We start from the raw sequence: 14770 nt of genomic DNA on the forward strand, positions 1-14770 counted from the left end.
AACGATACCATCTTTATTTCAAGCCACTTTTGTCTGGTTCCAATCTATGCCTATTCTAATTATCTCCTCGGGCATTCGGCAGCTGAACAAGACGTTATACCTCCAATGTTGGAGTTATTGATTTAATGTGAGAATGTTTTTGTTGCATGTACTTGCATCATTCTGCAGACCATAAAACGATGAAAAGGCATTATGTTTTTTTTTTTATATATATATATATGTGGAATAGTGCGCTGTGGTTGTAAATACTGTAATCAACATATTTTAGAGCAAAGGTTGATAACATGATAACGTTTCAGGCTACAATGACACAAACGGAATCACATGCTGTTGATGGCATGATTTGGAGTAATCGTTGTCTCGCTGCTGTTTGTGCGGGTAGGAGGAGCTGCTTTCCTGTGATTCTCTCGCGCGCGCTCTCTCGCTCTCGCTCTCTCTCTCTCTCTCTCTCTCTCTCTCTCTCTCTCTCTCTCTCTCTCGCTCTCTCTCTCTCCTGCGCGCTCCCGTTCTCATTTCCCCCAAAGTTGAATAGTGCGTTTTGCCTCGGAGCTATAGCTGGCGGAGCAGCCTGTGACAGTACCACCGGGACGGACGAACGGACTCACGTTACGCGGAGCGGGGGCAGGAGAGTTTCCCTGGGTCACTTCGTCGCTCTTGTTGTCCTGCTTTCCTCGTGTTTCTCCCCAACTTATTTCCCCCCGTCTTTTTTTACAAGATGACAGCGGAAAATAGAATACGACACAAAAAGCTGGTAAGGTGTCTGAAACTCCTCCCCACGCAGTGTATAAGTGTCTAACTGTTTTTTTTTTTTTCTTTTTTTTTGGGGGGGGGGGGGATCGGTTCTCATGGCCAATGCGCTCGGATTGGCACAAGTGCGCAAAGGGACCGGCGGTTATGTTTTTGCGCGGACATCAGCTGGATTTGTCTTGACGCGCTTTGCCGCTGGCTTGAATGGACGCGAGTGTAGGGCGCGCGATCATGTGTGAGGTAGGATGGCTACGGGGATATTAAACTTGAACATTCAATATTGTGGACGTCCGTAATGTAAAAGCCAGTTAGCGTTTTACTGTGTGGCTTTTGTGTCATGTGTAGGATAGAACATACAGTGGTGCGCGCAAACGGGACGCGTTCTCTCATGTAAGCCCGATGTTGCTGTTAGTTGACATTTTTGACATACCCGCTTCATTTGATATCAGATTCTGAAGTTTGATTCCCACGTAGGCTAATTTGGGGATATGTGTGCCTTAGTGGGATAACCATGTAGGCTACGATTAATTTCATATGTTCAGAAGCTAGAAATAATGAACGAGCTGGAGGTGTTGAGCCAAATTTAGGCTATTTCCTTATGTTTTCTGATGCATTTCCTTCCTTCCTTGAATATATATTGACATTACTTGGCCACCATCCTGCATTGCAAACATAAATACGGTATTGCGAGATCATTTGCACAAAACATATATTATTATTGCCATATTATATTTGATGTATGCGCGTTGTTGTTTTTTATTCTTATGAGCCTATTAGCTTCACGTCTTGTATCTGGGTGACAGAGGTTGTCTAGAAGTTGCGGTCTTCCTTTAATCTTCACTTAAATGATTGGGCCTCTAGTGCTAAATTGACTGCTTTAGAATAGCACAGGATCTATCAGCCCCGGACCCATACCTGCCATTCTGCATGGTCCGCCGACTCTGCTCATCAGACTGATTACATGTCTTCAGACATGTGTTGCAGGCTGGCAGAGCTTTGGGCTGCCACTACTACATACGTTCTGCCTCAGCGTGTCAATTTTTCTATCTTTAGACGCGCTTTCTTCTCCGTCCTCTATCATTCAGCCGCTGTTGGAGCTTCCATGCATCAATCATGCGTTGTTCCATCCCAGATTGCTGTTTTGTAAGTAAAGTGTCTGTCTCTTGTGTAAGTCTGTGTAGTCTTGGACATTGATGTTATGTATTTGAAGATATGCACTTGTAAAGTCATCCTAACTCAGCCATTAGATGGGATGGTAATGCTGGATTATCCATTGAACTACCAGTTTACATCAATTTAAGAAAGTTATAATCTGTTTTTTGTTGTGTGAAGAAAATGAGGGCTTCACTACGCAAACGAGTGTGCTTGAGAATGTAAAAAGTTGTCGTCACGTGATGTCTCAACATTCTAAAGAGCCTAAGGCTTAACATTGAGGTGGTGGACAGTTTTCAATTCTACAGCAGTAACTATGGTAACTGTCAAAATGCAGATGTTTTTGGTTTATAACTAATAATCTTTGTCATTACTGGGAAAAAACTGACACAGATTTCAACATCTTCTCTGTCAGCAAATATAAAAATAGGGTTTCATTATTTTTCTCATAATGGCCTTCAAAAAATGGTGACAATATTCAAAAACATGTACTTAATGTTGGCCAGTTGACTTTCAGCCATGATATTTACGACAGATTTGTGGATCCAATCATTACCAAATAATGACCAGGCTCAACATTTGTCACTTTCCTTTTTAGAGATTTCTTTTTGTTTTTCTTTCCCTTGGAGTTGTGTGTTGGTCCTTGTCCTTCATCTAAGATAATGACGTCACCACCTTCTAGAACGTGAATACAACCTATGGCCAATGTCTGGGAAACATTTTTAAAGATTACTTTTAGATCGTTTTTTGGGGTTTGTTTGTTGTTGTTATTTTGCTGCAGCAAGCCTTGTTATTGGTTGAGGAGATTTAGTACTTTATATCAGAAACAACAGACGGTCCACTCATTTAGTCAGCCTCTTTGCGCTCTTGTTTGACCTATTGCCCTCATCCTTTGGTTTATTTTAATCAACCGCACCAACTGTTAAGCCACCGAAAAATGCAAGAATATTTTCTAGCAACAGTCAATGCCACAGAGACTCATTACATTGAAGCTGACAGTTATAAGTGATCACTTCTCCAAATGAAACTTGAACAAGCTTTAGTGTGGGTGCAGCCCCTTTCATTCATGTACCGTTAGAAACCAAAGAATCCGCACCCCTGATGTTTTAAGACCATGCCATTCCAGACCAAATCCGGCACAATTCGTCACGCTTTCATGGCTTTTTGCAACAAATCTTGACCACAGTAATGCTGCTAATGCTCCTCAAATAAATCTGTGGAGAGAGCCAACATGGCCCGCTTTTAATAAGCAATGTTTCCTGAGGTTCTTTGTCTGGGCCATTGACCCTGTGTGCTTGCACAAAGTAAATGATCTGAGAATACTATTATGTTGCTGCGAATAATAGAAAGTATAAAATCACATGCCACTGTAAGAAAGGTCACTGTTTTGCATAATATAAAATGTCAATTGATGTTCTATAGACTGTGGGTGTTGTGAGCGGGGAAAGTGACCGTAGGAATATTTTATTGAGGAAGATATTAACTGTAGTCTTGAGTTTATTGTGAACTCTAAACATTCCCCATTATTTTGGAATCGGAGGATGGATGTGCATTATGAAGCATTTCTGAACCTTGACATACTATAGCCATAGTAACTCCACTCTACTATGGCTATAGTATCTAGTAGGGCATTCACGACGTCATCATATTAACAGTGGACACAGTTCATGTCCAAATTTGTCATGTAATAAGGTAGACTCACGTGTAAGCAAGTTTGTGTTTGTAAGTTAACGTACAATATAGTGGCTTATTTCCATTTCCTAGGTTTTAACTTCATTTTTAGGCAACGCTCAGTCAGTGTTTACCTTCCTCTGTTTGTCTCGTAACTCCACTCCTCCTGGCCTCATCTGTACTCCTTTGTACTGTTAGGATCATCTTCATTTTAAATCCAAGGTCTGAAGTAAACAAACTTTCGGTCGCAGAGTGTTAGATCATAGTGGATTGTATGTGAATTAGTTGACATTGAAAAGTTTGCTTTAATGTTAAAACTAGGCAGAGAGAGATTAACACACGACTCGTCGACTCGTCTAAACTGAGGTCGACTAGTCCCAGTTCCTCAGTGTCAATAAAAGTTCACATTCTAGTAAATGTATGCAGCTTGTTTACTGATAAAGCCCACAGTGAATATTTGGTGTAGAGGTGGCTCATGTCGAATTGGAAAACGCATAAAACATATTGAGGTTGTGTTGTATAGTTTATAATAGGTGGGCATATTGCAGACATAATTTGAGTGTTGTACTGACTGTAGCCTTCATTAACAGAGTATATTATTTGATATGTAATTCTGCTTTGACCCTGGGGTTTAGTGTCTGAATGGCAGCTGACATGTCCTGGATGTGACAGACTGCCTGCTGTCTCCGTCTCCAGACGCGTTTGATCTCTTCATCCACAGAAGGCCCCTGTCTGCAGCAGCGCCCTCTGCATGTAGATAAGGCAGGGGAGCGCTCTTGCATGTCAGCGCACTGTCGACTGGGGGCCAAAAAGAACCCAAGGATTCTTTCAAAAGTTGGGGGTGCATTTGTTTCCACATAACACCTAGCACCTTGCAAGCCATTGCCAATATGAATGTAGACAGCTCAAATAAACAGCTCAATCAATCAATCAATCAATCAATCAATCAATCAATCAATCAATCAATCAATCAATCAATCAATCAATCAATCAATCAATCAATCAATCAATCCATCAACAAGAGTGATTCAACTTCTATATAACTCAGATTTAACTTTGATCATTGGTTTCTGTATAGCTCTTGCCAGTCACAAACATTGATAACTTGAGGTTGTGCCGTCAGGAAGGGCATCCTGTGAAAACATGGGCCAAGCTCTCTTTATGGAGGCTGATGGTGTTGTGATAGGAATTCTAAAGAGACTATTACGAGACTAATAAGTTTGCTGATGTAGAACATATTGTCTTATGTGATGAGTGTGGAAAGCTAACTTTTTGCCTAGCATCAGTTTGAACATTAAGTGATAGCAAATCACTGTGTGCACATTGCCAGAAGTTTATTTAAATGCCTTCATTAGCATCACATACCAAGAGAATGGACCGGGAGAGCAAGGCTTAATTGGCTGTCATTTCCTCCGCACTGTTAGATTAAACTCTGCTGCACTTGTGATTAGGTCAGATTGTACATTAGCAAGAAACATTGTTTGTTGTTTTGTTTGTTATCATGGCAGCAGATTTGTTGCATTTTCTGGTTTAATTTTTATGATAGCAGTTAAGGAGCAGCAGCCCTTCTATGTTCCGTTTTACACTTCACGAGAACCAGCTGCCTCGAGAGTTCACCATGATCTCACCTGCTGGCACAGAAGCCCTGGATCATACCGGCTCTGCTGTCAGAAAGACCACCGAAACACTTTTCTCCCGGGCACAGTGTCGCTCTGCATCTGCCTCACAACAGCACTTAGGTGCATAAGATACATGTAAACAGTTTCATTCACCAGGCTATCAGGAAGCTGAACTCTCCCCCTTCCCTGCCCTCCCTTGGCTCTCACCCCTTACTCCTCACTCACCCACTCCACGACAAGGACGAGAGACTGAGAGATGAGAGATTGGATGTGCGTGTTTTTCTTTTTTAATGCTAAATAAAATCTTTGAATCTTGAATGTTTAACCTTACTGAGGGAGAAAAATGATTAGACTCTGTATTGGAGAATAGTTTTGTAAGATATGGCTTAAAACAGGCCGAGCAAACTTATCGATTTAATTTTTGAGTTATTTGACTAAATAGAGTCTACCTGTGAGTAATCTAATGTCAGTTCAAATTGGGGAGCAGACAGCATCATAAAGTCCAAGAACACACCAGACAGGTCCGGGATCAAGATATTGAAAAGAAGAAAGCTGGGTTAGGTTATAAAGATTAGAAGATAAAGATTTCCAAAGCTTTGAACATCTCTCAAAGTACAGTTAAATACACCATCCAGGAATGGAAAGAGTATGGCATCACTGCAAACCTACCAAGACCCAGCCGTCCTTTATGGCAGAGTGGCATTTTTAAAAGAAAACCATAAGAAGTACCGTCTTCTGTTTGCCAGAAGCCTCCATGTGGCCTCTGGCAAACAGAAAACAGGACTTCTTATGGTTTTCTTTTAAAAATGGCTTGTTTTAGCCACTCTGTCATAAGGCCAAATTTGTGCAGTGTATGACTAATAGTTGTTCTGTGTACAGTTTCCCCCACCTGAGCTGTAGCTCTCTGCAGTTCATCCAGGGTCATCATAGGCTTCTTGGTAACAGCTGTGGGTCAGTGCTGTCCTTGTTCGGTCAGTAAGTAAGGAGGACGGCCGGGTCTTGGTAGGTTTGCAGTGATGTCATACACTTTCCATTCCTGGATGGTGTATTTAATTGTACTTTGAGAGATGTTCAAAGTTTTGGAAATCTTTTCATAACCTAACCCAGCTTTATACTTCTCAATAACTTTATCCTGGACCTGTCTGGTGTGTTCTTGGACTCCATGATGCTTCTGCTCCACAATAGTCTCTTAACAGACCTCTGAGACCATCACAGAGCAGCTGTATTTGAACTGACATTAGCTTACACACAGGTAGACTCTATTTAGTCATTGGGTCAACGTGTGATCATTCATTAGGCAACTTCTGAAGGCAAATGGTTGCCCTAAATGGAAAGGGGGCCTATTCTTTTATCACACATTTCAGTTTTTTATTTATAAAAATGGTCCATAGTATGGCAAAATGTGGAAAAGCCAAAACTTTTGCATACCACTGCATTTGGTGGCATAGCAGTACATCTAGTGGTAGCAATAGTAGTTGTAAGTTTATTTATGCATGTATAAAATATATGTATCAAAATATAAAAAAATACATTGATCTAAATCTATATATTTTCATTAAAAAATATATATTCTCGATCCATTCAGAAGTTTTAGTGCTGCATTTCCTCTGTGGTGTGGGACTGTCCTGCTTATGTTAATTACTAGTAAGAGCAGAGAGCAAAGCCCTTAAAGTCAGGATTTAGGGATTGGGAAAGAGGAAACCACCCTTTTTCCTGGACCTGACTCATGCACTCAGACTTGCATCATGTTCATAGCAGCTCTTAGAAACACCTCTGTAAAAACAGCTCTGTTCCACTCAGCTGCTGGGGTCAGTGCACCTCTCTCACTGAAGCCACTGAGGTCTGCAGACAGCGGGTGTGGCTGTGCAGTGGTGCTGCTGTTTGTCATTAGAGGTTTTTAAATGCCTTTGTGGTGTTGACAGAGGACGCCGGTTTGCAATGCATGTATGATCCTATGGCTCTTGTTATTAACACCTTTTAATATAAATCTTAAAAAAAAATAAAAAAAATAAAAAATGCCAGAGTGCCCTGTAAAAAATAAGGTATTGTGATTATGCAACCATATATTTTTTGTAATTTGACATTGCATCTTGCCCTGATCAAACTTTGGAATCAGAAAAGAAACAAAAGCAGCCGTCACTGCTTTTCAACCTTTATTATGCATGGGTTTTGTTCATGTTTTTTTTTTTTGTATACTAAGTTCTTATATTTTCAATTAAAATAATTATTATCATTATTATTATTATTATCATTATACATTTTTTATTATCAGCAAATATCATATTATGTGAGCTAAATCCATCAATACATAGTATATTGTGACATAACTGCTGATTTAGCCTCCAGGTTCCATCTTTTCAATAAAAGTGTGCTGCCACTCGACTTTTTAGCAATATATGAAGATTATTTTATTTTAATTTTATGTAACCTTTATTCAACCAAGAAAGTCCCATCAAGATTAAAAACCTCTTTTTAAAGGGAGTCCTGGCAGAGAGGCAGCAAAATATACAGTTACTACAAATCTCTAAATAAAATTACATACACATTTATGGAGAAAAAGTTACAATTTAAAGGGGTCGTCTTAAGTGCTCTCAATCTGCGCTCAATGGAATAAGTTCAGTTTCCAGTGTTTTTGCAGCATGTTCCATGCGGGCAGAGTAAGAGAAATGTTCCCTTTTTCCCAGTTCTTTTTCCCAGCAGTGGCACATGGAACAGCGAGCAACAAATGATCATTTCTCAAAGTAAGAGTCAACACTCCTCTGTGTGATTAAGTTACAAATGTAGGAAGGCAGTAGAACAAGCATGGCCTTATAAATGACCCAGCCTCCTGGAGGACAAAGAAGGCCATCCCACTCGAGAATACAGATCACAATGATGGGCCAAGGCCCTACAGTTTGTAATGAACCTCAGAGAAGCATGATATACAGACAATACAAGATTGTACAAGAACATCAACATTAATGTACACAAATCAACAATCGTGCACAGTTGAATTGCAGACGTCTCTCTCATTCCACGCAGCAGACACATCAGTTAAACCTTTGCATGCACTAAAGCCTCACTGTAGCTGAACTAATATAATTATGTCTCATAAAGGTAGTGTGATCTTGTAGCGCCCGTACCTCTGCACTGTTTGATAATCATACAGGCGCTATAAGCCATATGAGGTCTTTGTTAACTTGGTCTGAATTTGCGCCGTGGGAAAAGCTATTTTTAAAAGACTGACGTAATATGCTTGTTGTGTACCCTGTATTGATTGTTGCTCGGTAAAACTGTGCAAAGACAATTTAAAAGCAAGTGTTACGTTAAGTACAGTGTTCTCCTGTTGTTGCAAGATTATGTTTTTATCTTTTAATTAATGCCAACATGGATGATTCATAAACATTATGTACACGGCTTAGGCAAAAAGACGGCTGACTTTCCCATCATCAACACAAGATCTTTGTGAAAAATTAATGAAACACTGTTTGGAAGTGCGGCAAATCTTTCACATTGCAGAAGCTTATCAAAACTATGACACAACATATGCGTGCCATAATTATAGCTATAGAGGTGGTCAAATGAATTATTAGAATGTTTTCTGGGATGGGAATTTTTTTTGTCTAAGCCTAAAGTTAATATTTGTAGGTAGTTGATTTGGCACTCTATTACATATGCATTATGTGTTGCAATATCTCCATTGTTTCAGCTGCAATAATCAAGCCTAGATTGGCTTTTGGCTTGAATCCCTGGTTGTAGCACGAACAGTCTGCAACATGCCTAACAGTCACAGTAAGTCTTTGCATCTGATGGAAATATGGACTTGAAAAGGAACAAACACAAGTGTATCTCTGCACTCAAGACGGGCTGCACAAATATGAATGTAAAGCCGGTAACACCTCGCCAAGCCAATCAAACAGCAGCCAAACAAAACAATGGCTCTGACGCGCTCCTGAAGGAAATGCCACACATAAGTGGTTTATAAATAGCAGGGGCTGACTTTGTGAAGGCCAGATAGAGGACAGGAACCCCCTCCCAGGTCTCCCTCACCGGGCTTTGCTCCTTTGTTTCTCTAGTCTCTGCGATCTATTTGCAGCACAGTTCTCTTGACCTCACACTGATTTTGTGTTTTTCTCCCAGGGGTTATTTAAGTTTGTGGTCTGCCCCGCTTTACCGTGGCAATCGCTCATCTTGAATAACCAGACAATTGTCCAGCACCTGCAGCTATTTTTTGTACTACTTTTACTACTTTTGAGCAAATGATGTTTAAGAAGTGGTGAAGTTTTTTTTGCATCAATATTGTGGTTCAAACTTCAGTGTCACACTGTCACTGTGAAAAATGTACCGTTTACTTTACAGCAGGCCTTCTCAAACTCTGGGCTCAGGTCCGGATATGGACCTCGAGGTGATTTAGTCCGGATCCTGGTGGTGCCTCTATGCTGTTAATTTTATTTCCATGGCAGAGCTTGCTGCATTCCCGTAAGTGCAGTTGCAGCTTTGGCCTGTAGGGGCAGCGTATAAAGAGCCACACAATCTGCTAATAATCAGCTCTTGAGGTCCAGTCGAGATTAATGGCTTGTATGAAAATCATTGAATCATTGAATGAAGATAGCATTATAATGTTCATGGCTGAGAAAGTACATTCACTTGATAAAGTTGTTATTAAAGAGCTCCAATCTCAGCCGTCTGAGTGTCCCACGTTTTAGGAGTTTACAGACAACAGGCAGTGCCATGTCCCTCATAAGATCTCTTGTGTGTCCCATTATAGGACTGCTTTTATTCTTGATATATGTATATTTTTAATAAATTCCCCAATATTATGCATTTTTTGCTCATGTTACAATACACTCTACACACTATTGAAATGTTTACAGTTTAGTGCAATGACAGAATACATTTTTTGGACCTTTGGCATCTGTGAATTAGATTTATAGCATAGCATGGTAAAAGGACAGAAATAAAAAGCACGACAACTAAGTGCGTAATGACATGGAAATTGTGGTATTTAAAGGAAACCAAAGTACGTTATACCTTGACATGTTTTGGCCAAACTGCCAGAAACCTTTAAGACTTGAGTCAGTCCGTCCTCTCATTCACTATGGACAGTTGGACACTTTAGAATCTGTCTAAAACTTTGACACTGGAAGGATCCTCGGGTCCTCATCCTTCATGCAAAGACACGTGCCTGCCCTTCTCTCTGATATTTTCTCATTGAGATTCACTGCTAAAGTAAAGAAAATCCATCTATTGTATTATATTGACACAAAGATTACATTTTCTTATCCCAAAGTGAGAGATGGTGATAAAGGTTTCTCCTGAAGATGAGGTTAGTGTCTGTAATATTGTTGCCAAGAATTCAACGGAGACAATTCCAACAAGTCTCTGAGGCGTGCTATCTTTCCTATCAGTGCTACAAATGTGTTTCCCCGGCGGCGGGCCACACTCGGGGCTGAGAGATTGAAGCGCAGCTGCAGTCGCTGACCGATTTAGGGAGCGGCGGGATCATGACATACCATCATACTAAAACACAGGGACAGAGCCGTGCATTTATCATCAGTGGTGCTGCATTGCTTTAGGCTCCTCTTCGCAACCCAATAAGCAGCTCATCATCATCTTCAGCAGAGCGTGTAAGTCATGTAAACAGCAGATGCAATATGCTTTGGACCTTGTGTAATTTAATGTTGTCAACTTGCTCTCCTAGGGCAAATAAGAGCATCATTTTGGTAATATATCCATCCAGTTGGTTAAAAATGTGTCTTCTCGCTGTGTTGCATTTGCCTGGCCATGACGTCCACTGCTGGTTTTTGTTTCTATCCAAAAGGACCGTCTTGATATTCCAATCACAGGCACACATCACGATGCTTTTCCAGAAATGTGCTTTAAAGCAGCACTAAGTAACCTGTTTACCTTAATAAATCCTTTTCGTAGTCTCTCCGGCCAGAAAACCACGCTTGCAACTCCCCTGCCTCTGAGTCGGAGGCCCCAATACACACGCATGGAATCACAAAAAAGAAGCTAACAGGCTAACGGGCAAAGCTAACTATGGGCTTGCGCCAAGGAAAGAAATATTTCCATCATGCAATTGAGTTGTGGCACAATGTACAATATCCCTCTCTCGTTTTATCTTTTCTGTCAGCGTAGTATTTTACTCTCACGGACAATTAATGAATAACAAAAAACGCAACATGCAGTGACGCTTCTGGCCTGTAGGGGCATGAGTTACTTGAGTAGAAAATATGTCTTCAATATGACTTTACCATTGTATCAAAAAGATAGACGAAGAACATAGAGAACATAACCTGTCACCCGTATTAATTAGTAATAATATTATGAGTCAGTACTTGAATCAGGAACCTGTGCCGCATTTATTAAGTGGAGTTCATGGGAAACTCAGTATTCTGAGTTTGCCAGAATAAATGCATCTGTGTGATTATTTGTGAGGGTGGGGGGGGGGAGACCTTGATCCTAACCTTCGGGGTGGTTTGTATACGGATCATTTTGGTTTGATCCATTTAGTATTACACTGCTGTATATCAGATTTATTGAGCCGTGTCATGACTGTAAATGCTCTGAGATCCTAATCAGTAACCTCAGTTCTCAAGCCTTGACATCCAGGGCTTTAAGTTTATGACCCGCAGAGTATCACACATTAAATCTGCAAAGAGGTTTCATATTTTCCCCTCAGCCTTCAAAAACCTGCATGGCCACCGTTGCTTTAGCTCTTTCTAAATATCGTGTGCTGTCCTGCCAATCTCCGATAGTGGTTCATTCTCACCTGGGCAAGTGCACATGAATAATGGATGCAGCGTTCGGGGAGGGCCATGTTGCAGACAGTGTTATGTGGTGAAAGTCTGATAAGCAGTCCCACCTCCACTATTACCCAGAATGCCAAGCTCTAACTGCTTGAGGTTGAAATAGCTGGTAAAATAGATGTATCGTTGTCAGTGCAGTGAAAGCCTCATTACTGTATGTCAGGTAGTTCCAAATGTGCGGGTTGAGCTGGTCCTCCACTTGACAGGAATTGATCGTTTGTTTTATTTTTCAATGTCTAATGTGACACAATGTCCACTGCATAGTCCTTATCGCTGTGTAGCCGACAGTCGATTAGACCACACACACAGACGGAGGCTAAATGAGTGTTGGGATTTGTTGCACCTTTGGGAAAAGGCAAAGTGAGCAGTACTTTATAGATATGAAAATGGAGGTATATGATTGTGTTCTGTTGGGTCACCATTATAACCAGTAGTAGTAGTAGTAGTAGTAGTAGTAGTAGTAGTAGTAGTAGTAGTAGTAGTAGTAGTAGTAGTAGTAAATCTGGTCAAAGTTTAGTGAGCTGATTTAGGACAATTTTGATGTTCTGAATCCAAAAGTCATATTGGTTTTGCTCAGGTAATTTTTTTTTTTACCCTTGTCTTCCGGCCTGGTTCCTGTCTGTCCGCAATTAGGGGTAGTGGTTTCACTTAGTGGGGATTTTGAAGTTTTGGTTTTTATTTTTATTTTGCTTTTTCAAAAAGAAAAAATCTTTTGTGAGAGGACTGTGGATTATATATATCCAATCTAAGAATAATTAAAAAATATATAAGTTAGTAACAATACTTATTTTATTTTTTTTGATTAACCTGAGCATTCGGGTTTACAGTGTATGGGTGCCTGTACATAGGTAAAGCTGGATGATATTTTCTTTTGTTGTAATTTGGAGGTGAGCTTTTGTTTGCCATTACATCATGGCGTGAGAACCAGAAGTGAGTCACAGCCCTCAATTCTCTGTAGAGATACTAAAGACTGACCTTCAAAGCTCCATCCTGGAAACAATATCTCTGTGAGCCTCAAAGGAATGGCCATCAAGTTGGATAATTGCATTTAGTTCTTTTCGCCCTGGTTTGAGTGTTGGTCCTGTAATGACAAACCTACTGTAAAATGCGCCCACTTGCATCAATTCATACATGGTTTAGTGTTGAATTTGGCTCTGTAATGGGAGGATTGAGAGGGTTAGGGTTAAGCCTCTCCGTTCGGCTGCCTTGAATGTGAAATGGAAACACCGGCTTGGCAGCTTTTCTGTTTACATTCTATGAATAGGAATCCCATGTTTGATGAAACCAGCCGCTGCTCTGCGTGCCGCTTCAGGGACAGGAAAATCTTTGAAGAAAAAAAAAGACGGCGAGAGAGGAAACGATTGGACAAGTGGACAGCAAAAAGAAGATCAGGAGTGAAAGAGAGCGATGGAAGAAATGACGGAAAGGATATCGTGCCAGTGGCTCATTTGCAGAACTACCTTTTTTATCCATAAAGCAGCAACATGGGAAATGTCAAAGAGTCTCATGTTACAAATGCAAAATCATATGTTGGGTTTGGACATGTTCCGGTCATTTGGAGGGCTCTCGTGCAGTAGGGAGCTGACCTATTTCCGATTTCTAAACCCAAATTGGACACGAACTGTTATCTTTCAGTGTCTGGCAAAGCTCACTGGTGCAGTAACTTGACATATGACTGTGCTTGTGGCTATATTTGATTGTAATTATGATATTGCCTTTCTAAAAAAGACAAATTCGCTTCACTTATACACTATGCAAAATGGGAGGAGAAAAAACAAGAAACCAATAACAGTTTCATCTTCTGTAGCAATTAGTCAAAGCCACACAGTTTGAATAATATAAGAGCATTTATTTCATTATGAATGCTTTTATTGGTGAAAAACTTGTGTAAGCGGGCTCAACTCACCATTAACCTGACTCTTAACCTTGCGGGAGCGTCACCTCGCCAGCTCGTCTCCATGGAGATGTTCCTGCTTTGTTTTGACTAATAGGAAGGATACAAAATTGACATTAGGGCCTCATCCACATGCTTTATTTTGAGTTTTAGTTGCTTCTGTGGAATCTATCTATCTCAATGGCCGCCGCCTGGGCGCCGCCATGTTTATTTCCCATACCGACTTTGAAGCTAAGCAGGGAAGTGCCTGGTTAGAACTGGGATGGGAGACCGTTTGGGAACACCAGGAAGCCTGGCGACAGTACTGAGTGCGTGGTTGGTGGTGCTGCTGTCCGAGGACAACCCGCTGTCACAAAAACGCGAGTGCACGAGATCTGACTGCCGTGCGTGTGCGCGCATCCAAACAGGGCGATGTGTGTGTGCGCGCGTGTGTGTGTGTTCGTGCGTGTGTGTATGTATGTGTGCGCGCGCATCCAAACAGGGCGATGTGTGCGTGTGTGTGCGTGTGTGTATGTGTGTGCGTGTGCGTGCGTGCCCAAAACCTGCTCAAACACGAGCCTCTAATCAAACGCGCTGCTCCGACTGATTTGTCCTCCGTGTGAGTAAAAGCGAAAATGAAACCACTTAACGAGCGCATTGCCTGCACTGCGTAGTTTTTTTTCTTTTTTTTTTCTTTGCTACTGTACCATTTCTTTTCTATTTTGCTTTCACGTATTGTGAGCCCAGAGGTACATTTTATTCTAAAGCCGCTTTGAACGCATTGCCAATTTTATTGTAAGGTTATAAATACTGTCTAACAACGATCATTAGGCTATTTCAGTTCAAAACCTACTCATTATTTTTTTTATTGTACACGACCGTGATGCACCAAACCACGGGTCCTGCACCGTGAACCA

General features: G+C 40.9%; 1 protein-coding gene across 4 annotated transcripts in view; it reads left to right on the plus strand.

Annotated features, from left to right (window-relative positions):
* mid2 (midline 2) overlaps nucleotides 1–14770 on the plus strand; it is a 127170-nt gene that overhangs the window by 37777 nt on the left and 74623 nt on the right. For 2 of the 4 annotated variants that reach the window (XM_079556376.1, XM_079556379.1), the window contains exon 1: nucleotides 507–751. The exons of 1 other annotated variant lie outside the window; for it this stretch is intronic. The gene's annotated coding sequence lies outside the window, so the exon portion shown is untranslated. Of the gene's footprint in view, nucleotides 1–506; nucleotides 752–846; nucleotides 988–14770 lie in introns of those variants that run through there. One more of the 4 variants, XM_079556378.1, reaches the window with a different exon arrangement.

The sequence above is a fragment of the Gobius niger genome (assembly GCF_951799975.1).
Source record: "Gobius niger genome assembly, chromosome: 5".
Classification (NCBI taxonomy): domain Eukaryota; kingdom Metazoa; phylum Chordata; class Actinopteri; order Gobiiformes; family Gobiidae; genus Gobius; species Gobius niger.